The following is a 26,049-nucleotide window of genomic DNA, read 5'->3' as shown; positions in this document are numbered from 1 at the left end:
TCCTGGACCCTCTATATTTGCTGAACAGTGCCCCAGGGTAGGGGGGGGGGCACCCGCTTCCTCTGTCACCCCAAGTACTTCCAGCAGTATTGCCAGTTCTTGAATATCTTATTAACAACCTCCACTGGCACTTGAATCAGGAATCATATTCCGTTCTTGGAACCAGGAGGATCCCTTGATAAGGAGACAAGCAGTCTTTACGTTTATAAAGTATTGAAGCTGCTTTATTAGATTCATTCATGAAGTATGCACATTTCCTCTCTCTCGCTGTCTCAATACATGAGACAAAGGTTAGTGTCTCTCTCTATAAATATATTTATATATTATATACAAAGATTTTACACATATAGAATTTTTCAGGAAGAAATTTATCTACTTTCATAGATAAATTTGCTCTATAAGTACACAAGTATATTCATAGATTTTATATATAATGGAGAGAGTAAGAAAGATAGAGAACGTACTTCCAAAATTAAAATTTCTTTATCTCTAAAATAAGTGATTTTAACTAGGTAATTTTAAAATCATTTCCAGCTCTAGTCATAACCCTAAAGACCTAAACAAAACCCTACCCTTGTAGAATATTTCATGTCCTGGAATGAAGTCATACCATATCATCTTTGCACAGCAACTTGGAGCTAGAATTCTCATATGAGGACACCTCTGCTGAGCACCCATTTGCAATTTTGTATAAGAAAGACCAATTTTTTCCATTGATGTGATTTTCTTTCTTTAGTTCTTTATAAACTAACTCTTCAAATGACTGATACCTCTCCACACTTCTTTTATGGAACATTTTGAGATATTGCCATGCTCCCCTACCCCGTGGCTTCTTGAAACACAAAAACCTTTTATGACTGAGTGCAAATGCTAACAGCTCTAAGAATATTTTCCTGGTGTCCTTCAGATAACATCTATTCCTTTTCAAAAAATAGCCTTCTTTTATACAGATTTGTATTAATTTATCTTTTTGTAATATGATTAAATGTATTAATTTTCTCAAATGTGTGCCCCTGGCTATACCCCAAGATCCACTGTCAAGTAACATCACAGTTCTCCCTAGGTAGAGTATGAAGTATGACTCTCAGCCTAGTGGTGTGGGGCATCGCCATGTGACTTGCCTTAATGAAATGAGTGAATGTTAGAGAAAAGCCATGGGTGTAGTTGGCCTTGATCTCTTCATCGTCTGCTATCACCATGGGAAGAGCAGGGCTGGTGAATGAATACTCTTAGGATGACAGAACTACAGTATTCTATAGTTCTATAGATAGTTCTATAGACAGAACTGGCCTCAACTTGCAGTTCAGAGCCAAGCTCAGGCCAGTCCAGCTTGATTGAACCAACGCCTAGATGAAATGCAGATGCCTGAGCTAGAAAAACCAACGCTTTTAAGCCACTAAGCTTCGGGGTGATTTGTTACACAGCTTTACTGTGGCAACGGATGATAGATATGCCTTCTATTATACTAAAAGCTCCTTTGGGATAAGGATTAAATCTTTTTCTTATTTGTGTCCTGGCAGCACCTGGTGTGGTTTATGGTATATAGTAGGTGTACAACAAATGGTTCAAATTGCATGGAAATACTTATATGTTTAAAAATAATTCTAGCTTGGCATGTACTTTTCTATCCCAGGTGGTATACATATTGCATTTTAAATCAGTCATAAGAAAAGAAATACATATTTCTCTCTTTTGTAACCAGTGAGAATGAGCTCTAAATCTTTATGGAAAACCTTATAAATGAACTAATTATGAATTTCAAATTTTCCAACCAGGATACCCTTCGTGCTCACCATTATCTGTACTCAGAGAATTGCCTCTCAAGTCTGTGCTTTTCCCAAGCAGGTGAACAACTTGTTTCAGGCCAGGAGGGAGAGACAAGCTTGGGCTCTCAGCTCTGACATTTTAGCGGCTGTGAGGGCTCTGAAATCTGTCTCCTGCCAGTGGAGGTTCCACTCATCCTGAAGGAGAAGACATTTAGCGATGCCCTTCAGAGACTTGCACAGGGCAGTAAAATATATTTACCCTGGGTATGGGGTGGGGTAGATTTCTTAGGCCTTCATCTTAACTGATTCACTTAGTTCATGCTTTGAAAGTCCTAGCATAGAGTGAGTTACGTGAATACATCCAGATTACCTAGGACTGCTTTGCCTTCTGTAATTGCTCTAAGATTTTCCTCTCGGTCTTTTTGTTGCCAGTAACCACACCCGATGTTAAAGGAATCCACACTCAGAAAGAAGGCAGCCTGCCACACTCCAGAGGAATATATTTCCCTGGGGGAGGGGGAGGGTCCAGAGCTCTGTTCTAAGAACAGCTCCCTGTGCTCTCCTATCCAGCCAGTGCTCAGCAGCGGGATTCACAGCAGGGATTCCCAGGCTGCTCCTCCTGGCTCACAGCCTGGGAAGACAAGCAGAGGAGTCTGAGAGATTTCTACCAGGAAATCTCAATGTCTCTTTTACCAGACCATGCACTACACACCTTCTGACTTATTCTACAGCAGGTCAGGGACACGCAGAGAACATGAAATCTGTTCTCTTTGTACTAATAAAAATGAAAAGAAAAAAAAAACCTCAGAGAACTTTTGAAAATGTGTATTTTGAAAATACACAGTTTGTCATAACAGAATAAAAGGCACTTGATAACAAAAACAACAACAAATAATGATGAGTAACCAGAGATATAGCCAGAAGCTGTTACAAATTTCTTTTCTTATATTCTGCCCAAATACTCAACATTTATTTCTAAATTGAAAAAGTATATGTATTATTTAAATTTGGAAATGCTTATTATGGATATAATATGCATGGTTTGCCACTCAATATCTTACCCTTTGATACTAGAAGCCATTTACTACTGCTACTACTAGTTATGCATCATTTTTTAAAAAGATTTATTTATTTATTTGAGAGAGAGGGTTAAAGAAAGAGGGGGAGACAGAGACAAAAGTCTTCCATCTGCTGGTTCACTCCACAAATGCCCTCAAAGGCCAGAGCTGAGCTGATCTGAAGCCAGGAGCCAGGAGCCTACTCTGGGTCTTCCATGCAGGTGCAGAGGACCAAGCACGTGGGCCATCTTCTGCCACTTTCCCTGGCCACAGTAGAGAGTTGGATCGGAAGAGGAGCAACTGGGACTTGAACTGGGGACCATATGGGATGTTGGCGGTGCTGCAGGTGGAGGCTTAGCCCACTATGCCATAGCACCTGCCTCTAGTTAGGCATTACTAAAATAGAAGATTTTCATGTATAATTGCTGAAAGTAACAGAATATGTCTATGTCTCAGAAAAGGGAAGCACTGTTTCCACTTCAAAACAAAGACCACTTCCATCTCCCAAACAGTACATTTAGCTTGCACAAGGGAATGCAGAAAGACCAAGTATTCTCCGTGTACACAGAGTTTATGTTTACGTGGCTATAAAACAAAGAACTGGATGTGCAGGCTCTTGGACACACACTCAGAGAGGAAAGGATTAAATAGAGATATTAAGATGACTGAGGTAGAATAAAACTAGAACCCGCATTCTAGCATTACAATATTGCAATATGAACAGAAGCAGAAAGGCAGCTGACTGGATATATTTGACTTAGAATATGAAGTTAGAGTATTTTGCTGGCATGACTATATTTTCATACCTGACGCCTCTTCCAAGTAGATTTCTACCTATCTGATGACTTGGGGCAAAAATCATATTCTTTATCTTAACAGGAAGGTGATATGCACGGTGCTAAAACCAAGTTTAAAAGTAACTCTTAGGTGTCAATTGTTAAATCAACAACAGGAGTCACTGTGCACTTGCTCCCCATGTAAGACTTCTGTCCTTAATGTATTGTACTATGAAAATTAACGGTAAAAATAATCTTCAAACTTTATACTTTGTGTGTCTGTGTGGGTGCAAACTGTTGAAATCTTTACCTGGTATAGGGTTGATCTTCTGAATATAAAGATAATTAAAAATGAATCTTAATGAAGAAAGGGATGAGAGAGGGAGTAGGATATGGGATGATTTGTGGGTGGGTGGGCGGGTATGAGGGGAAGAACTGCTCTAATCCAAAAGTTGTACTTTTGAAATTCATATTTGTTAAATAAAAGTTTTCTGTTAAAAACTAGTAACTTAGAAGATATTAATTTAATTTTTTTTATTTAGTAAATATAAATTTCCAAAGTACAGTTAATGGATTACAATGGCTTTCCTCCCCCGTAATTTCCCTCTGAAGATATTAATTTTAATACCTTAGAAACTTCCATACACATTTGCATAAAAATTAGCCAGGAACATGGGATTTGTAAAAAGTGTAAATTAGATATTTATGTCCAAATCTTCTATCAAGACTCAGACTAATTGCTGACTACATCAAGGGTTCTTAGATTCTGAGAAGTCTTTTTGAGAATTGGAAGTGGGGCTCATGATGAAGTTGAAGCCTTCCTTCACTGGCGGTTCCTTGCGTTACATCATGATAATCACAAGCAACAGGTGTCACCTACACAGCATCCTATATGGCAACACAAAAGCTCTCAAACGTAGACTCAGTGAATTACTTTGTTGCAGGGTGGATGGACAAATGGAGGCATGACAAAGGAATCTATAAGGAGAAAAATAATAAAATACACAAAAAGGATGCTTCCATTTAGTTTCAAATATAATAATTGGAAAAAAGGGTAGTCAATTATAAATAAGTAAGACTCAAGTAAATAGATGAGCAGATTTCAAGTTCATCAAGGCAAAAGGTAGAATTTAAGGAAGAAAGGAACATATTTTTTTTGCAATAGGATGTGTGTCTTGTGGCATGTCTCCTAATTACATCCAGAAGCTGGATATAAAGACAAAAAACAAATTGGTGTTGGCAGGAAGACCTATAGGATGGACCATAAGGAACATGATGGATAAGAAATAAAGGAACTAGCATTTGGTATTAAGATTCCATAAGTTGTGCTGCTCTTGGTTCTCATGTTATAGATTTATAGGAAGAAAGTCACGATTCATTTATTAACTTGGTTTAATACATACTGTTACCCTGCCTAGTTGAGTAACTCCTGTATCTACCAGTGGAGCCACTAAATTTGACCAGATGATGAAGCATATATTTCTTTCCCATTTAAGCAGTTCCACAGAATACTCTGACATCCCCAATACCTTGTATCTTTCAGGGACAGAGAAAAATGCTCTATGTTGACAACCTCCCCAAATTGCACAAAGCCCAACATGGAAAAGAATAGAAAAGTTTGTCTAAGTCTGAGAACAAGTCATTTTTCAAAAGCCCAAGATAAAGGTCATAAAGAAAGAGTCTTCCAATAGTGGAAAACTTTTGAATTAAACAATATTTTTAATGAGCTTTTGGGTTTTCTCAAAATGAATGTAATCTTTGTTTGACACAATGGTGATCCTTAAGTCAAATAAATGTAATTGCACTTTTATTTTTACACTGACGCATCTGTTGACAAAACTATGAGACAGTGGGTTCTTTACAGTTTAAGAACTTCTGGCTCCATTAGTAATCTAAAATATTTTCAAGCATGTAGCCTTTGTGGTAAAAATATGTTTCTTGTTCTTAAATTACTTTCAATGTGTAAAGCATATAAAAAACCATAGCTGTAACTGTTTTTTTTTCAGAGGGAAAAACCCTATACATTTTTTTTCTCATGGTTTCAGAGGTCTTGGAAGTTTTACGTCTTTAGTAATTACAGTACAGCATCAAAACTATGCAAGCATCTCTGACACAAATGCTTATTAGACACAATTTCTTATATCTAGGGAACTGCTTGTTTTGTACAAGTTTTTATTTTCAAACCACTGTTGTTTACACTCTAGGAAGTCATATTTACATTACCCTGGGCTTTCAAAGTCAAAATTTACAAAGCTATTCTGCGTTTCCCCCCTCTGATTACGAAAACTTTTGTGCAAGATGCTTTCCATTATAAGTTATCTTTCTCCTCAAGAACTCTTGCCATAAAAAGCAAGGTTTCTTTTCTTAGCTTAAACTCAAGCTTAAAATAACAGATCGATAAAACTTAGCTAGTGAGAAAAAAAAGTAATCTGAGTGATCTTTTATCTTCTTGTTTTATTTCAAAATATTTTCTTTTAATGTGATTAAGATCATATATGCACCCTAGAACTTACTCAAGGCATCAGTTACTGTAAAGTAGAAATTTATGTAGAGAATTTAATCTTGAATTCACCTGGAAAGAGTTACCTTTGGGACCCAAGTGTTCTTATCATCCACAAAAGGGCACCCCAAGACCCAGGTGATGGCCGTGACTCCTGTTCAAGAACAAAACACCAGCCTAGTCAGTTACCTGGACCAGTCTCATAATAGTGGCACTGTTGCATCTCTTACGTGGAAACATGACAAGGGCAATGAGATGTCTTTAATGTCATGGTAGATGATCCTGTCCAGTGCCCAGTTCTTTATGACAGAATTCCTGTTTCCTGATGTTATTCAGTGTACAACTCTGGCCTGAACTGTGTGTGGTTTCTGTTTTGTCTTCAGCTCTTCTAGAAGAGAATATTTACACTGGTAGGGAAGCTTTTAAGCCACATCACTCCAAAAGCCATAATATAATCAATGAAATGTACAGAATGGCATTTTTGGAATCTATAGTTTGATTTTTCCTGCAACATGAGCATTTAGAAAGGCTCTTATAGGAAATTTATGCCCGAGCAAAGATCAAGAGACCTCAGAAACTATGTGATTTGAGATGTAATTCATCAGATTCCTGAGGGTTTTATTTTGGGTTGGAGAGATGATGTCTTAGCACCTTCCTTTTTCTTATCTGTAAATGGTGAAGGAAGGTGGCCTTAGACTATTTATTCTTTAATGAACATTACGATGCTGCATTCCTGACAATGCCAATGCTACTAGATGTTACCTTTTCTATAAGGCAAGAGGATAACTTCCTATGGAGGAATATGTTTTTAGAATCCCTTTAAGTATTTTCCAGTCTCTATTTTTAATAAAAGAAACATTTAATAAAAGATTCAAAGTCTATAACAGACAGTAGTATTTAGCTAGCATTTAATAATATTTTTATTGTTCAACATAAATTATTTTTATTTAAAAATCATCACTTTTCTTACAGAAAATTATACTGATTTTTCTAAGATATATGCTTTGTAAAGAATAGTTTGTTTACATTACAATATTTGAGTTATTTAAGAGAGAGAGAAATACCTCCCATCTGATGACTCCTTCCCCCAAAAGCCCAGGAGTTGGGAAATCAATCCCGGGTTCCTGTGTTGGTGGCAGGAATATAGTATCTGAGTTATCACCTGCTGTTTCCCAGGGTGAGTATTAGCAGGAAACTGGAATCAGGACCAGAGCCAGGACCTGAACCCAGGCTCATTCGTATGGGATGTGGGCATTCCAAGCAGCACCTCAGTTGCTGTACCAAATGCCCACCTCTACTAAAAAAAAAAAAAAAAAAAAAAAAAAAAAAAACAACATTAAGTGGATAATGGTAGAAGTGGTAAGCAGATATAGCAAAATTCATGATAGTAGAATGTAAGTGTCCTACACTTAGGAAGCATTACTGAAGTGGAAACAGCATTGAAGACATTTGCTTGGGCTCTTATTTCTTCTCTACAGTATACAACTTGTGTCACCTAAGGCAAGTCGCTGAAACCTCATGATCCATAGATTCCTCTTTAGTAAAATGAAAATAATTCTACCCACTTCACACATTTGTTAGGCAAGGACTAAGAAAAGTGGTATTATCATTAGTAGAGGTGTTTAAAAAAAACTTTATACAGCTTCCACTAAGGACTTCATGGGAAACATATTCCATGTTCTTCTGCTGTGGGACAATGTTTTTTAGGGAAAATTACTCTGAATTCCCTGGAATAGTTCTTCTTTAATAAACTTCTCATTGCTTTTCATAGACCTTTGAAAATTTTTCCGTATTGGGGAGCAAGTAGAAGATAAAAATAAAATCCATGATTAGAGCACAAAGTATCTACTTGTAGTTAACAGAAATGACCATCATGCTTATTTGTAAAAGAATGTTATCATTGTGAAAGCTTTTTCTCATTGTTCACTTAACAAAATTTGTTATATGGAAGACCGGAAACTCATCCCTTGAAGTTTCCCTCACGCCTTTTGCAGCACTGTCTCTTCTGCTGTTCGTTTTCCTTCTCTGGAGTCATTTTTGACACTTCCATGTATTCAGCTTACAAACTGGTGTTCCTCAGGGTTTTGTGCTTAATTCTCCTCTGCTAGAATCTAGTCTCTCCCTGATGGCCTCTTGCATTCGCATGGCTTCAGCAACTGCCCATAACCTATGACTCTTAAAACTCAATGGCCATTCTAAGCCATGATCTCTCTCGCGTTCTGAGTCCAGTCATCAAATACACTTTCTAGACAAGAGCTGTCCAATCTGGTAGCCACTGGGCACATGTAGTAATTACATTTATAAAAATTCAAGTCCTCAAGCATAACCTCATCTCAGGCATTTAGTAGTCACAGGTGGCCAGTAGCTACTTTAATTTACATGGCGCCGATACAGAATGATTCCTTCCCTGATGAGAGTTCTCTGGGCCTCTTCCCACAATTGTATTGGACATATCTCTAACATAATATGTGTTAGGGTTAACTCATCAATATCTTTTGGAAAACAAACCTTATTCATATCTTTCTGTTTTGTTAATAGTGACAGCCACTCATTTTTCTCCTAAATTTGGAAACTGGGAATCACCTTGAGCCCTCCCTGACCTTCATCTACCTATATGTAACCAATTTTCAAGCCCTTCCCTTTGACTATCTATGGATCTCATATTGCCTTCTCTTCTGTCTCCAGCTTTACCACCTCAACTCAAGTCCTCAGAACTCTTTATCTCCTTTAAACATCTCTTTATCTGAGCCTCCTGATTCTGGACTTCCTTCAAATCTCTCATCTAACACAGATGTCAACTTGTATTTGGAGTCAAATTTCAAAAAAAAAGAAAAAAAGCAGTTTAAAAGAACCAGTTTTCCCTGCATCAAATCCAGCTTTCCCTGCATCAAATCCTTGAATTACTCATTATTTCTCTTATGAGTTGAATTGTTATACCCACCCTCAAAAAATATCTATGTTAAGTCTTAACTCCCAGTACCTGTGAATGTAGCCTTATTTAGAAATAGGATCTTTGCAGAGGCAATCAAGTTAAGATGAGATCATATGCTATTAGTTAAGGCTCTAAACAAATATATCTGGTATTCTCTTAGGAAGAGAAAACAGACACAGGGAGGAGACATAGAAAGACATAGACACAAAGGGAAGATGGCAGTATAGTAACCCCCTTTTATCTGTGGGCGTTACATTTTAAGACACAACCCCCCCCCCCCCAGTGATGACTGAAACCAAATAGTACCATATCCTACATATACAGTACTATGTTTTTTCCTATACATACATATCTAAGAGAAAGGTCAATTTATAAATTAGGCACAGAAGCAGATTAGGAATAATAGCCAACATTAAAATAGGACAATTATAACAATATACTGTAATAAAAGTTATGTGAATGTGGTCTCTCTCAAATTGCAGGGTTTGATTTTGCCTCTGAGAGCACATGGATTCTTTGCTCTGTACAGTCTCCCTAGCTTTATTACATACCCTGCAAATTGCATCACAACACCAAAGGTCATTTGTCCTCCCAAGTTTTATGCCCTGGTGCCTTCTCTGTGCTTTTATGAATATAAGTACTATTGCGCATCTTCTCCCATGAAAGCATTGTTTCATTTGCAGTGGGAGATTTTCTTGGTACGATATCCTTTTTCCTTAAAGAACTTCAGTTCTGCCAGAAAGGATATGTAGGAGGAGCTAGCTTATTGGCAGATCCAGCCTCTGCAGTAATTTTTATCTTTTTCAGGGCAAACCTATGCTAAAGCCATTATATTAGCTCAAAGCTTTCAATGCAACATGTAACTGACAATAAGAATGCATTTTGCTTGTCTTCCATCCACAGATTTAGTGTCTTTTCCTTAGCTAAGCACGTATCTACACAGTGGCCATAACTTTTGCAGTTTGGGTATGATGACAAAACCAGGATGAATTTCTTTTTCCCTACTTCATAATTTCATGGCTAGATTTGTTCTTAGTATAGATCTGAGCAATTTCAAAATACAACTTTTTTTCTTATTAAGTCAAGAACTTTCAGGTTTTTTACATAAAGGAAGTATGTTATGGCTTCTCTTTTTGCATATGCAAATTGCCAGCATCACTACCTTTGTGCTTTAGTGTATTATCAAGTAAAATAAGGGTTATTGGAGCAAAAGCACTGTGATTGTGTGATAGTTAATCTGATAATCAGGTGGCTTGTTGGCAGGTGGCATCTATAGCATAGATTAGTGGAGCCGGCACCTCAGCTCACTTGGCTAATCCTCCGCCTGCGGCACCAGCACCCTGGGTTCTAGTCCAGGTCGGGAAGCCGGATTCTGTCCCGGTTGCTCCTCTTCCATTCCAGCTCTCTGCTGTGGCCTGGGAAGGCAATGGAGGATGGCCCAAGCGCTTGGGCCCTGCACCTGCATGGGAGACCGGGAGGAAGCACCTGGCTCCTGGCTTCGGATCGGCGCAGCGCGCTGGCCATAGTGGCCATTTGGGGGGTGATCCAATGGAAGGAAGACCTTTCTCTCTGTCTTTCTCTCTCACTAACTCTGCTTGTCAAAAAAAAAAAAAAAAGTAAAGAAATGATGATTAGCAGCTTGGGCGGGACAGAGCACGATTTTATTACACTACTCAGTATGGTACAACTTGCTTATTTCTTGAACTTTCCATTTAATATTTTCAGACCACAGTTGAACTTGTATAACTGATCCTGTTGTTAAGGAGGGTATTACTGTATCAAAAGGGAGGCAGAGATTGAAATTATGTTGTAGCAAGGCAAGGAATATCAGTGGCTACCAGAAGCTAGAAAAAGCAAGAATCTCCCCCCATATCTCTGACAGTGCCTTGATTGATGACTGCTCCCCTCAGAACCATGAGACAGGTGTTTTGAGCCACTTGGTTTCTGGTGTTCTGTTAAGGGAGCTTCAGGGGAAAATGCAGCTCTTTTTTCACCTGTTAGCTGAATGTTCACCATGTGCCAAGCAGGCTGGCTTTGTAATAGTGATCCCCTAAGGAAGAAAGTACATTTATTTAAAGTGCATATGGGAATCTTCCCCAAAACTCACATCTCAGAGCACATGTCCATCAGGTTCTCCCAGCCCAGCAGATATGTTTCTCAGAGTAACCAGTGAATTCTCAAACATCACTCAAGTCCCTGGTAAGATGTGCACTTATCTGATAAGCTTTCTCAGATCCACCTAAGCTGGATTCCTTAGGTACTCCAAGGGTTTCCATTGAATTCAAACAACTCTCTACCATAGCCATTTTAGTGTCTCTCATCCCAGTAGACTCAGAACACCTCAAGGCCAGACTTTGCTTTGTTCATCTCCGAGCCAGTTTATGCTGTTATCTGGATTCACCCACCCAGGAACAGCTCAACGGCTCAATGAGTGCACCAAAGGGAATGAGCTTGGCGTCAGCTTCCTTTTGGTTGTGTTTGGAAATATTTATAGGAAGTACCTAAAGAAAGCAGATGTTTCAGACTGAAGAAGTTGGAACATGGCTCTGATTCATCAATATTTCATTTTTAGGGCTTTTGTCTTTGCCCCTCCACTTAATTCAGAATGAGATAGTACAAACACTTAGCTGAATAATATTTGCCTAGTTAGAAATTATTTAAAGTGACATACAAAAATAATCTAATGCAGCACATATCACCTAATGTGTCTCAGAGCTAAATGCTTGGTGCTTTTTTCTTCTTGATACCTGCTATCATAAACTACTCACATCATTGGCTCACCTCTAATAACAATGATCATGGAAACTCACAATAAATAAGAAGGAATTACCCTTATACATTGACCCAAAGTTTTTAAGACCTACTCTGCTTACATTTAGTTACCTAAGCAAGAATGAGAACTTTTTTCCTCTTAACCCTTATTCGCACAATTAACTTTCATAATTGGAAGTGGTTTTTTTTGATGGTGCAGGAGAGGCAGTAGTTTTTTTATTACATTTCCTTCAGAGAGTTTGTGGAGAGCTTTGCAAAGCTTGGGAAATGAGCCAGCTCTTGTCTTTTCAAAGGAAGAAAAACACAGATTTTCATATTTTCATGAAAAAGCCTGGACATCCATAATTTTCAACCATGGAGTTGCATATATGACAGCTTTAATTGCCTTCTACTTTAAATTGTCAGGTAATCCTTTAGTCTCATTTCCCCATGAATAGTCAAAAAATTCCAACATATGCATCTCTTAGGGTGCAGTGGATGGTACTGTATCAAATTTATATCCTAGTGAAGAGATCAGGATCTTAGAAATTTTCAGTTCACAGCAAAAAACAAGCCCCACAGGTAGTAAGAGTCTAGTTTAAAATTCAACCTTCAAGTGAGACAGAGAGAAATCTTCACTAAACTTCTGACAATGTTAAAGATCAGTAATTTATTAGAATTTTTCCAAAGTAATGCAAATTGCAAATTTCCTTAGTCACGAAAATGTGATCCCTTGTTATTGAACTTCCTAATCACAATTTCTTTTAATGCAAAACGATGTCTAAACCATATAATACATATACACATATAAATATACATTATACATATTATATTGTTTTATATAACACAATATAATATTCCTAATAACATGTTTGGGAAAGCCAAGGACTCAGTGAAACAGAGAAGCATCTTATTCTTCCTATATTGTCAAATACAGAAAGGAACAAATAAAGGGATTCAAGACATTTAAATATTGCTTTTCTTCTGGTGAGGGTCTCTCTGCCCCTGCACCTTGTGGGTGCTGGCACTGGGGGGATGGATACTATTATGATCTGGGATACATTTTGCATGGGGAGTTCCGAGTCTACTATAGTCCAAGTTTATAAATCTGCTTGAAAGACCATACTCTACCCTCCAAGGAGGGTCTTTTCCAAGGAGTAGACCTAATACCAATTGGCTTCTCAGAGCATGCCTGGCTAATATGAGCTCAACTCTGGGCTATCCACCTTATTTTTCAAAACCTAATCCAAACATTTTTAAAAGAAGCCCTCATTTTGAAGGGAAATCAATACCAATATTTTGGAAATTCAGCTTCAGAGCAGAATTTTAGCAAATTGATCACTATTGGGAAATCATTCTATGGCAACTGCAGAATAGATCTCTGTAGAATAAGAACCTTTCATGGGGCCAGTGCTGTGGTGCAGCAGGTAAAGCCGCTGCCTGCAGTGCTGGCATCACATATGAGTGCTGGTCGAGTCCTGGCTGCTCCACTTCTGATCCAGCTCTCTTCTACGGCCTGGGAAAGAAGTAGAGGATGGCCCAAGTCCCTGGGCTCCTGCACCCACGTGGGAGACCAGAAAGAAGCACCTGGCTCCTGCCTTTGGATCGGCACAACTCCAGCTGTTGTGGTCATCTGGGGAGTGAACCAGCGGATGGAAGACCTCTCTCTTTGTCTTTCTCTGTCTCTGCCTCGCTGTAACTGTGCCTTTCAAATAAATAAATATATTTTTTTAAAAAGAACCTTTCATGAGCTTTCCAAAGTTCTCATATTTCAATATTCTACAATTTCTGGGTCATGTTTCTTCTTAGAAAGATATTTAGAAGTTTGTATTTATTGTAGATATCTCTTAACAGCACTTATAATAAACTTGAAAAGCTAAATCTAAATGTAAAATTTTATAACAGTGCACAAGTGAAAGGGTTCTTATTAAAAGAGAGAGTGCCTATACATTCATATGTGAATGTAGGCAATTCCACAGAGATATACTCATCATGAGTATGCCACAAGTACAAACAGGATGCAGTTTCATGTGAGTGAGGCTTTCTGGGAGATTAATGATTCTTGCACCACTTATATCAGAAAAGAAGTTATTAATGTAACTTTATGCTTTGTGTTATATTTTTGAAAATATTTTTGATCTTTACTGAAGTTGTCCTTTACCACTGGAAAGAAATTTTATGATGTGAACTGTGTAAAGACCAAAATAAACTTAGAAGTAACTCATCACAACCATAATCTATGTAATACTTGATCATAACAAGGAATCTCTGTTTTTTGCCACAGAATCCACAAGGTGTTTATAATTACGCCTCTTACACTTTGGAATTGCTATATAATAAAAATGGAGAACAAAGATTGCTGTGTATTCACATCGGGGTTATTAGTGTTATATGTTTTCATTGTGAATGAGTATACAAAATGTCAGAAAAGGGTCTCTTGCAATTTATATTTTACCAGCAGATAACCTAATATGAACAATTCTGGCTCAAATCTTGGAAATAGAACAGAACATAACAATACATCTTTAAATCAGAGTTGCCAAGAAAAATAATGCTTGGAGTAGTCCTATGACATTAAAATATAAACACAATAGAAAATAGTATTTGAATATTTAGAGAAGCTAACAAACTGTACCTTGAAATGCAGCAACTAGTACAATGAATACTAGGGGTTCTATATTTCATAATTCCATCCTAAACTTAGATACTTAAAATAATAATTACTTCTCCAATTCTTCCCCTCTCTTTCCATAGGCTGTACAAATGTTTCTCCCCAGAGCTGGTGTTGTGGTACAGTGTGTTAAGGCACCTGAGATGCCAGTGTTCTATATCAGAGCACCAGTTTGAGTCTCTGCTACTCCACTTCCAATCCAGCTTCCTGTTAATGCACCTTGGAAGGCAGCAGGTGATGGACTGAATACCAGGATACCTGACACCCATATGGGAAACCTGTCTTCAGCCTGGCCCAGCTCTGGCCATTACAGCCATTTGGGGGAGTGAACTTGCAGATGGAAGATCCCTCTCTGCTTTTCCCTCTCTGTAACTTTCATAAATGAATCTTAAAAAAATAAAGTATGGATCCCTACAAAGTGGCATACAATGAAAACTCTTATCCACAATTAAGATCACCACATTGTGAATTGGAAGAAAACACAAAGAGAGAAAAATTCTACCACCCTGGACTGGATATTTTTGAATAAAATAATGGTACTCTGTCCTCCAATCTGTTTTGTAAAATTTGAGTTACAGAAGAAATAGAAGTAAACATTTCAGACAGTTGCTATGTTGTAAAGTTTTCAAATATCCTTTAAAAGAGATTCCACAAAAATAATCTGTATTAACTCTCCCATCTTTCAAAAGTAAGACCTGAAATCATGTAAAAATAAAATCAGATATCTGAATATATTGCAGGTTCTCCTTTTTTGTGTGGGGGAAGGAGGAATTGTTGATAGAAAGAGTGCTTTCATAGAGGCCAAAAGCCAGAAACAAAATAAAATCACATCAACCAAGAAGGTGCTTGTCTTTCTGGAAGGAAATGTGCCAGATGAGGAGAATCTTAGATTTCCTGGAGCCTGACCCTTGCGTGGAAATGATTCCAGGTAACCATGACTTGTCAGAATCCTTCCATTGAAGAGTTTCAAGTTGTAGTTTTTAAGAAACATTTCTTTTCCTAAATAGGTTCCCTTTCCCATGCTTTTATCCCTAAAATGTTACACGTGGAGTTCAATGCCGTCTTTGAAATGGGCTCTACTCCTCAACAGATTCATTTGGCTTTTCTGCAGGTGGCCTCTGAAGTCATCAGCGTGGTGGATGCTTGGCTCTCTCCCTCCCAGCACTTTTGCTGCACAGCTCCTGAGCCCAGTCATGTGGTAACAGCCACTCAACTTCACAGGGCTTGCCTGCTTGGACTGCCTAGACCTTCCTCATCATCACACAAATTTTGTCAAGAGGCCATATAGTGCTGATGTAGAGACAGAGGGGAAAGATATTGACCCTCCATAAGGCACTGATGATGACAAAACTGTCTTGGATTTCTGAGGCAGTTCTATTATTTCTCTCTATTTGAGAGACTTGATGAAAGAATTGTACTGCTGCTTCCTGAACTGGCCAGGTTGACTTGAAACCCAAAAAGGAAGTCAGCAAATTATTTCCCACAGAGCACATGCTCCATTCAAATGCGGACAAACATGGAATGTCACACTGACAAATTCAGCCATATTTTAGGGTTACAAGAATAGATAGAAATATATGGAAAGCTAGGATGTACCAACTTCTTCAAGTTATTTGGACACTTTTTCTTTTAATCAAAGCATTTGAGTTATTTAGTTGTTTTCAGTCAATGGACTGGCAAAATGTAAATGGCAAAAATATGCTGACTTAGATCACTGAGCTAATAATACAGTCATGCACGGCTTAACAGTGTGAATATGTTCTGAGAAAGGCATTGTCAGGATTTTGGCATTGCAGGAATATCTCCGTGCAATTACAAACTTAAGCTCTATGTTACACATAAGGTAAAACCTGTATCTCCTAGGGCCATGATGAACAAAACAACATGAGATTAAATCAAACATAAGAGAAGTGTTGCAATATAGAGATATAGTAAACAAGAGATGTACAAGGCTGCTGCCAGCATAACATGGTATATAATAAAGTTGTTTAGTAAGTACTAGGATCACACTATAAAATAATGATAAAAATATAGTATAGTACTGCATAAACCAGCAGCACATTTATTTTCAAGTATTATGTCCTGTACATGGTTGTATATACTGTACTTTTATACACCTGGCACTGCAGTGGGTTTGTTTATAATAGCGTCAACATAGATACATTGCGTAATGCATCACTATACAGTTTTATGATGCTATGAACTCACTAGGTGATAGGAGGTTTTCAGCAAAATGATAATCTCAGGGGACCACATACGTTGAAAGAATGGTTACATGGCACATGACTGTAATTCATAGACATTGCTGTGAAGTTGGGCACTGTGTGAGGGAGACATCGAAATCTCTGGGGCTTCCTATGTTGGGGCATTCAGTGCCTTCTAAGGAAAACTGACCAATAATTCCACAGATTAAACATCCTGTTCCATCACAAATACTAAACATATGCTACAAAGAGGGGGGGAAGTACATGTGGAAGCAAGACAAAGCAATGTAAAACTGTCACTGTGTACTCTCATGGCACATAGAGGATGCTAGGAGTAACAAGAAAAGAGACAGCTGTGGGGGACTTTTCTATCTAAAGAGCTAGACAGGTAATAAGGTAGCAGGGTTATTGGGGTGCAGTATTTATGGGGCCTACTCACGTGCTGTTTTCTGGTCATGCTATCATCACATTACCTTTAACAATCTGAACAAAGTACATTAACAGTTAAAGGAGGCAATAAAAATCCATAGACATTTGCAATTTAAAATGGATAGTAACCTGAAAAGATAAACCTGTACTACATACAAGACATAGCGATCACATACTCAGATTAAAACTCTTTAAAGTGCGAAGCTAATTTTTACTGTGTGAGTTTTTAGTGCCTTGTTCTGGGGGTGATTCAGACATCTTTTCGAGGGCAAAGAACTGCCATGTTGTATATGAAATCCAGTGATAGGATCAAACTTTGGCTTCATCGGATTCCTGTTTGCTTTAATGTCCTTCACTTCAGATGAATTTTGTGGAGAAATAAATTATGGCTTAATTAGATGATAACAAAAGATGGAATATTTATCACTGCAGGTATCCATTATTCATTGCAATAAACTGAAAGTATCAAAGCAAAATTCCACATTAACACTGATCCCCACATGATGGTTAGTGGGAAGTGTGGTTTGTGGAAGGTGATTATACAGGAGGACAGAGTGCTCATGAATATTAGTGACCTTATTAAAGAGACTCCGGGGAACTCTTGCTTCCAGCCACAATGTAAGGACACAGCAAGGGGCTGCCATCCATCAACTGGAAAGCAGGCCCCCACCAGACATGGATCTAGGATTTCTCATCCTCCACAATGGGGAAAAATATATATATATATATTTTGACAGGCTGAGTGTACAGTGAGAGAGAGAGAGAGAGAGACAGAGAGACAGAGAGAAAGGTCTTCCTTTGCCGTTGGTTCACCCTCCAGTGGCTGCCGGGGCTGGCGCATTTCGGCCGGCACACCGCGCTGATCCGCAGCCAGGAGCCAGGCGCTTCTCCTGGTCTCCCATGGGGTGCAGGGCCCAAGCACTTGGGCCATCCTCCACTGCACTCCCAGGCCACAGCAGAGAGCTGGCCTGGAAGAGGGGCAACCGGGACAGAATCCGGTGCCCTGACCGGGACTAGAACCTGGTGTGCCGGCGCCACTAGGCGGAGGATTGTTGAGCCATGGCGCCAGCCACATTTTTTTGTTTACAAGCTACATAGCTTGTGGAACCTTTGTTGTAGAAGCCTGAATGGACTAAGTTATTCAGAGAGACCAAAGCTTTTAGAAATTGTAGTGGTTACTGAAGAATCTGTTTCTAGCATGGTCACTTCATCTATTTCTAATTCTTATAATTTATCAACAAGAATTTATGATGTTGAAGAGGTTTCTACTTGATACTCTTCTGAAGAACTGAGGATTTATTGAGAGTCCAGAGTTCTTACCTCCTAAATAATCTTCATTTCAACTAAGTCCTTCTTTATACAAATTATCCATCTACTTTATCATCAGACTATGAACTGAAATTGTTCTTGGGAAAACTAAAAGTCTACATGTTGAGCCAACAGGTGTACATTCTTATAAATATCAGAAATTAGAGTAACAATGGTTTTCCTTTTTCTTGAACCAAGTTGTTCCCATTTCAATCAGTCCTGGTTTGGTTTTTACAGTAATAGTCTGTAATTTTATTGACTTATTTGTATGAGGCATTGCAATGTTCACTCATAAAGATTCTAGAGGGTATACAAATTGATTTGCTTGCATATGTTGATTTGGCTCCTATGGAGAATCCACGATAATGTATTTATTGAGGATTATTTAAATAATTCTCTCCAAATTCTCTTCCTTAAGGCTGGTAGCACCATGAACAGACCCCATAGACTGAGCATCAAGCAAAAATCTCTCTCCCCTCACTTACCTATCTTCCTTCCTTCCCTCCTTCCCTTCTTCCCTCCTTCCTTCCTTCCTTCCTTCCCTCCCTCCCTCTCTCCCACCCTCCCTCTTTCCTTCTTTCTTTCTTGCAATTTTTCAGTAAATATTAATCTTATTAGATTAGATAGTCAGCAACTGAGAAATTACTATATTTGATATTTAGGAACCTGGTGATGACGAGAACTTCTTTTTCTTTCCCCAGTAATAGACTTTTGTAAATTCAGAATATTAGCAATCAATTTCACTCATTCCTTGTGGGCTTAGATAACACAAGTTTTCCCTAAACAGGATTGCTCCTGTGCACTTAGAAGAAAAGTTAAGAATTGACCAGATGAGGCAGAAAAATTGAGTTGGATAATAATGTACTTACCAGACAGATTTCCCACTTAGGTACCCAACAGCCACTTAGTATTCTCACTAATTCTCAGTACTGGGCAAAATTTCTAGAGGAAAACCATGAAGAAACACTTGGTGGCATTTTCTTACGTATGTATCTTTAAAATGGTGTTAAATAATAGTTTCTTATCTTTGATCATTACTGCCAATGTTCTTATAATACAACCATTAAAATCTCCTTCCCTTCTCAATTCTATTTGTAGGGATATCCTTGTGAACTTCTGCTAGTTTTTATTTCCATTAATGATTTATTTTCTGGGGGTTTTGTTCAGGTTTCTCTTTCAAGTCTATGAATAGTTTCTGATTGCACCAGGTCCCGAAGTATCACTCTTCTGGATTTGTCCAATGTATTGATGTAGCTGTTCCCCATGACTCACTTGCTGGAGCCAAGCTGGGGTTTTGGTAATTTTTTTTCCCTTGAGTTATTTTCTCAAGTCATTCAGATAGAAGTGTAAACTTATAAAAAGATGCTCTTTTGAATAGTTTATCTCAGTAACAACTCCTTTTCCATGTAAATGATCTCACATGCTACCATTTCAATCAGCAGAACCTTTAAAGCAAAAAAATATTTCAGAACATTAAAGAGTCAGAATTTTCTAATGACTGATAGGATGTTTGCTATCAATATATATAATAATATATTATTATATATTAATACTATATATTAATATATTATGTTATTTTAATATATTATATGTTTATTTCTATAAATATATATATATAAAGTACAGTCAGCTCCCTGCATCCAAAGATTCCACCAGCCAGAGATTAAAAATATTTTTTTTAAAGGCCGGCGCCGCGGCTCAATAGGTTAATCCTCCGCCTTGCGGCGCCGGCACACCGGGTTCTAGTCCCGGTCAGGGTGCGGGATTCTGTCCCGGTTGTCCCTCTTCCAGGCCAGCTCTCTGCTATGGCCCGGGAGTGCAGTGGAGGATGGCCCAAGTGCTTGGGCCTTGCACCCCATGGGAGACCAGGAGAAGCACCTGGCTCCTGCCATTGGATCAACGCGGTGCACCGGCCGTTGGAGAGTGAACCAACGGCAAAGGAAGACCTTTCTCTCTGTCTCTCTCTCTCTCACTGTACACTCTGCCTGTCAAAAAATATATATTTTTTTAAAAAAAGAAATTGCAGCTATCTTGAACAATTGTAGACTTTTTGGTCATTATTTACATTGCATTAGGTATTATAAGTAATCTAAATAAAATTAAAGTGCACTGGAGGATGAGCATCGGCTCTATGCAAATATAGGCTGTTTTATATAAGGAACTTGGGCTTCTGCAGATTTTGGTATCTGTTAGGGTTCCTGGAACCAATCCCCCAGATAACAAGGAATGACTGTACACATTATACAGTATGTATGTATGTATGTATATATATATATATATATATTCATTTTGCATAAATGTTATGTTACATATATAAGCTTTGAAAAATCTATGAATTATTCAGTTCTCTTTGAAAACAAAAGAGAAAAAGAATCCCTATAAGAAGCAGGAATTGTGGCCATAAAATAAACACTTGACAGGAGATGTGCTAGCAGGTGCAATGAAGTGACTTTCCAGCTGAAAGAGAAAATAAACGGAGGAAATGGCAGTCCAAACGCAGTGATATTGAATGGGTTCACAATATAGCTCTGGGTTTCAGATTTTCTGTACGCATGATGGATTACTTGAGCCAAGAATATGTTGAGTCTTATCCACATTTCTGTGGAAACTGTTTCAGGTATGCTGTGTTCCGTATTTTTATCTTGAAGTTAAAATCTAAATCTTACCATAAAAACATTTTCCCACATTTCTATGCCCAAGGACAACTGTGTTGAAATCAATGCACAAATCTCCTTTGAGAATTAGTACTCAAGTCAAATTCTTTGTTTCTCTCATTTTATGCTTATTGGTAGGGAATATCCGAACCCCTCCCTTATTCTGTCTCTCACACACATAAATATTATGTGTCTGTCAATCAGACTAGCTGCTGGCTGGCATTGCACTAGCACTAGAGATCACTGCCAGCTTTATACACTGCTGTTGATGATGGCTTCTCCCTCATGTTTTCAATAAATCAACAGAATTTAAATGTGATAAGGGAAAAAAAGGATAAATCCTTTCTGCTTTGCTAGAAATGAATATAGCTGATAGGTACTCAGTGCCGGAACAAATGCCCTAGTTCATGAAATTCATGATTGGGGCTGATTTCACTCTGTAGTGTCTGTGCTCTGCTTGGAGTCAAAATTTGGTTTCTTATAGTTCAAATTCAAAGGGTATATGACACACGCTGAAGAGAGATCTTTTTACTTAAGATTTTGGAAAAATAATATTTATATGGAGGGAAGTGTACACAAATAGAAAACTCTCTTTCTCTCATATCTATCACTGCTACATATGTCAAATTTGCATGCTGGTTGTGCAGTGTGTCTCATTATTTGTATGAGTCACACTTCTTACTCTTCTCCAACTTTAGTCCATTCCCACTGGATTGGTCTTCTTAAAACATCCACCATTCACCCACTCTATTACTCATTGTGTTCCATTGCTTTGTTGCCTGTTGAATAACAAACTGCTCATCTGTTCACAAAAGGATATTTTTAGTATTCCACACAATTTTCCAACCTCTTCTACTACTTCCCATGAGGTGACCTCAAGACAAAACAGACTATTCACTATTTCCTGGGACATGATCTTAACGTTCTTACCTCTGAGCTGCTACCTACATTGTTCTTTATTTTTCTCATCTTTATTGTGAATTTATGTTGTTGCCTTAAAAATCTTTTCAGAGCTGATGCAAATTGTCTTATTCATGAACTATTTCCTAGGATTTTCATATATAGGATGTATGCCTCATTGAAGTCATCACAATACTTTCTATTTTAATTAATATATTATTTATCATTCTACTCAACAACATTAATATATTATTTATCATTCTACTCAACAAAGCTTTATGGTGATGGGTGTCCTGAATATCTGGTTCACAAAAGTGCCTCACATTTAAGAAGCAAATATAGTAAGCTATTTGTTGAGTTAAGGAATGATTGAATAAAGGCTTTTTTTTCCCCTAAAGCTTTTATTTAATGAATGCAAATTTCATAGGTACAACTCTAGGATATACTGGTTCTTCCCCCCATACCCACCCTTCTACTCCCACTCCCGTCCCACCTCCTACTCCCTCTCCCATCCCGTTCCTCATTAAGATTCATTTTAAATTAACTTTATATACAGAAGACTAACTCTACGCTAAGTAAAGATTTCAACAGTTTACACCCACACTCACATATAATTTATAAAGTACTGCTTGAGAACAAGTTTTGCTGTTAATTCTCATAGTACAACTCATTAAGGACAGAAGTTCTACATGGGGAGTAAGTGCACTGTGACTTCTGTTGTTAATTTAACAATTAACACTATTATTTATGATTCAATGATCACCCAAGATTCTTGCCATGAGCTGCCAAGCCTATGGAAGTCTTTTATGACCACAAATTTCGTCAGTATTTAGACGAGGCCATAAACAAAGCAGAAGTTCTCTCCTTCCTTCAGAGAAAAATACATCCTTCTTTGATGGCCCCTTCTCTCCCCTGGGCTCTCACTCACAGAGATCCTTCATGTGGGATATATTTTTGCCACAATGTCTTGGCTTTCCATGCCTGAAATTCTCTCAAATGCTTTTCAGCCACATCTGAGTAAGGGCTGATCCTGAGGTCAGAGTGTTACTTAAAGTTATTGCTATTCTATAAGTCTGCTGTGTGGACTGCTTTCCATGTTGAACATTCCCTCCTTTTTAATTCTTCTATTATTATTATCATGCATTTTATGCTATTTATACAATCTCTTTAACACTTAATCCTATCTATATGTTCACTTTAACACTTAATATGACCACTTTAACAATTAAGATGGCATTTTTACCACCAATTTAAATGGATTTGGAGTCCCATGACAAGTTTTTAAACTGTACCCTTAGAAGTAAGTCCGTAGGACTGTATGCAGAACTATACAGCTTTACAGTTGCAAACCTCCTCCCTCTATTATTCCCCTTCTTTGAATAAAGGCTTTAAATTGAGCTTCTTATAGACTTCCTTTTTATCACCTGTAGCAGCCAGGTAAATAATTGCTTAGGAGATTTAGTAAACATTTGTTGAATTTATTGAATTTATAAGGCTCTCCAAAATTAAGAAAAATTGCATTTATCACTACAGTTTATAAAGCACCTGTTGGTATGTTAACATTCTTGAGATTTAATGATTTAAGGTGGGCAAGACAAGCCTTTTTATTGTTGCTATTCTGTTTTCAAGTTGAATTTTTAAGGCATACACTGCAATGATGAACAGCCCTAGGACAGGACTGCTCATCTTTCTCTGTCAATAAAGACAGGGCCAAATGGGCTGTCCATGCAATATTCACTTCAAAGGGTCAGAACAAGTAGGAAATGGAAGAAGCTATTCTCATCAGCCTGTGATGTGTGTGTGTCAGCTGAAGAACTGGTAATACCCACTACTCTAGGTCCTCCAGAGCCATGGTACATACTGGCTTAAAAGGCCATCATCATTACTATGGATGAGCTCTCTCAGCCCCAGCTAAAACTATGGAATGGTGAATTTTAGAGACTATTTTGAAGGTTCCAGTGGTTTATCCTCTTGCAATACATTTCAGAAGTGAAGAATAGGGGAAAGTTAAATAATTTTAGTGTTATGTACCATTATACCTAAACTCTTACCCCTCTGACCTAAACAACTCCCAAAAGCAAGGATATTAATATCTCATAACATGGGATTCACAACAAGGATCAGAAAGTGAGGAAGGACAGGCTTCTCATCATATAAGGAGTATAATTCAGTGAACAAAACATTTATAAATACTTATATACCAAATATTACAGTATCCACATATTTCCATACTGCAAACAGCATATTTATCCTACATACATACACACACACACACACACATAACACAAGAACATCTTGATTTTTTCCTTCTATGTCTGGCCTATGTCACTTGGCATAATTACCTCCACTTTCATCTATTTTATTGCAAATTAAGTTGGCACATGAAAGAGATGCCTGCACTCCATGTTTATTGTAGTTCAATTCATAATTGGAAAGAAATGAAATCAGCCTATATGTCTTTCAACTTATGACTGGATAAAGAAACTATACATATACATAGTAGAATAATATTCAGTCATAAAAAGAAGGAAATCCTGACCATTCTTTATTTCATAATTTCATAGCAACCTTTGAAAGAGAGACTGGAAGAGAGTTTGTGAAATGTTGCAAAACAAAATGTGTACCCATGGCTTCCACATCTCATCCAGTCATTAGTTGACAGACATATAGGCTGATTTGGGAACACCATGGTTTTGAGAGTACTGATTTGGAGTCAGGTATACTGATTTCCACGCTTTCTTTCGTCAACTGAGTAATCCTGAATATATCACCTTCAACTTTCTCAGCCTTGATTTCCTGATCTGTAAAATGTAGAAGATACTATCCATCCCAAAGAACTATGATGAAAGTAGAATGGAAAAACAAATACATGCAGGTGAAGTACTAATTGAAGAGCGTGGCATATAAGTGCTCTATATACAAACTATCCTCCTTTGTGGAGCTGAGGAACTCTGAGCTCATGCTTTGCACATAGTAGCTACTTAACAAATATCTGTGAAATGAATCAAAATATCACAAGAAGTTTCCAGGTATAAAAAATTGCAAACCCATGAAAGAGTGGACTCAACTATCTCCACACTTCTCCTAAGGTCTGCTGCTACTGCCTTATTTCACGCTACCATAATCTCTCATGGTAAATTCTATGGTCATCTCTGAGCTACTGTAGTCATTGTCATTCTAGCTCCCTGGGAAACTGTATTTTCTACTGGAGCCACATCTTTCCTTTGCTGAAAACTCTCTATCAGCATCTTCAATTAACCTCATTTAAAATAAAGCCAGTGTCCTTGTAGAATGCACCCAGTCCTAAATTTATTGCTCCTACTAACCTCAAAGACAGGGCTTTCAACAATGTTTTCCTTTGACCTACTGGGCTCCTGCAACAGGGACCTCCTTGCCATTCCCAGAGAATGCCAAGAACCATCCTCTGACTTGAGCTTTCTCCCTAGAATTTGGAACAGATCACTCTCTCCTCAATGTTTTTACTTAGAAGGGTGAGTTTCATGAACTGCTGCTCCTTGGCTCCCTGGTCCTATGACTTTAGGCCCACAGCACTGTTTGGAGACTGGAGAGCAGGAAGAGGCATGGAGAGAAACCCGCTATCTTTCCATCCCTGCAGGGTGCATTGGGCAGTTCCTTCACCTCTTCCTTCTCATCCACTCTGTCCCACAGCCCTGTTCTATTGGCTGTAGCTCTTGCTAGATTCCAATACCACTACTCTCTCATCTGGCCCATTTGGGTTTGAGGGTGCAATGGCCTCCTACTGTAGCTATTCCCTGGGTGCTGTCTGTTCCTGTGCAAGCATCACTCTTACTCAACTCTATAGATGTGCCATTTGGTCCTGTCAAGATCCAAGCTGGGCTCAGAAGCCAGCTTCAGAAGGAAGCCTTCCCCAGTGACAAAACAATGGTCTTCATCAAAACAGTAATCCTCACACTTCTTTAACACACCTCATCTCTATGTTATGCATGGCCTTTGTAGGGCCTAATTTACATTTTTAATTGCCTTCCTCTACTGGATTGTCAATTCAGTGGACTTTATTTTTCTTTTGTTTCCTGATTTGTTTCCATCTCCTACAATAGAATAAAGCTTGTACAAAACAC

The 26,049-nt window shown here is 38.1% G+C and overlaps 1 protein-coding gene across 3 annotated transcripts in view; it reads right to left on the bottom strand.

Moving 5' to 3' along the window:
- Positions 1-26,049, bottom strand: part of FBXL7 (F-box and leucine rich repeat protein 7) — a 452,031-nt gene that overhangs the window by 12,014 nt on the left and 413,968 nt on the right. The gene's annotated exons all lie outside the window — the stretch shown is intronic.

This window comes from Lepus europaeus, chromosome 15, assembly GCF_033115175.1.
Source record: "Lepus europaeus isolate LE1 chromosome 15, mLepTim1.pri, whole genome shotgun sequence".
Lineage (NCBI taxonomy): Eukaryota > Metazoa > Chordata > Mammalia > Lagomorpha > Leporidae > Lepus > Lepus europaeus.
This window is presented reverse-complemented; position numbering and strand designations above follow the sequence as displayed.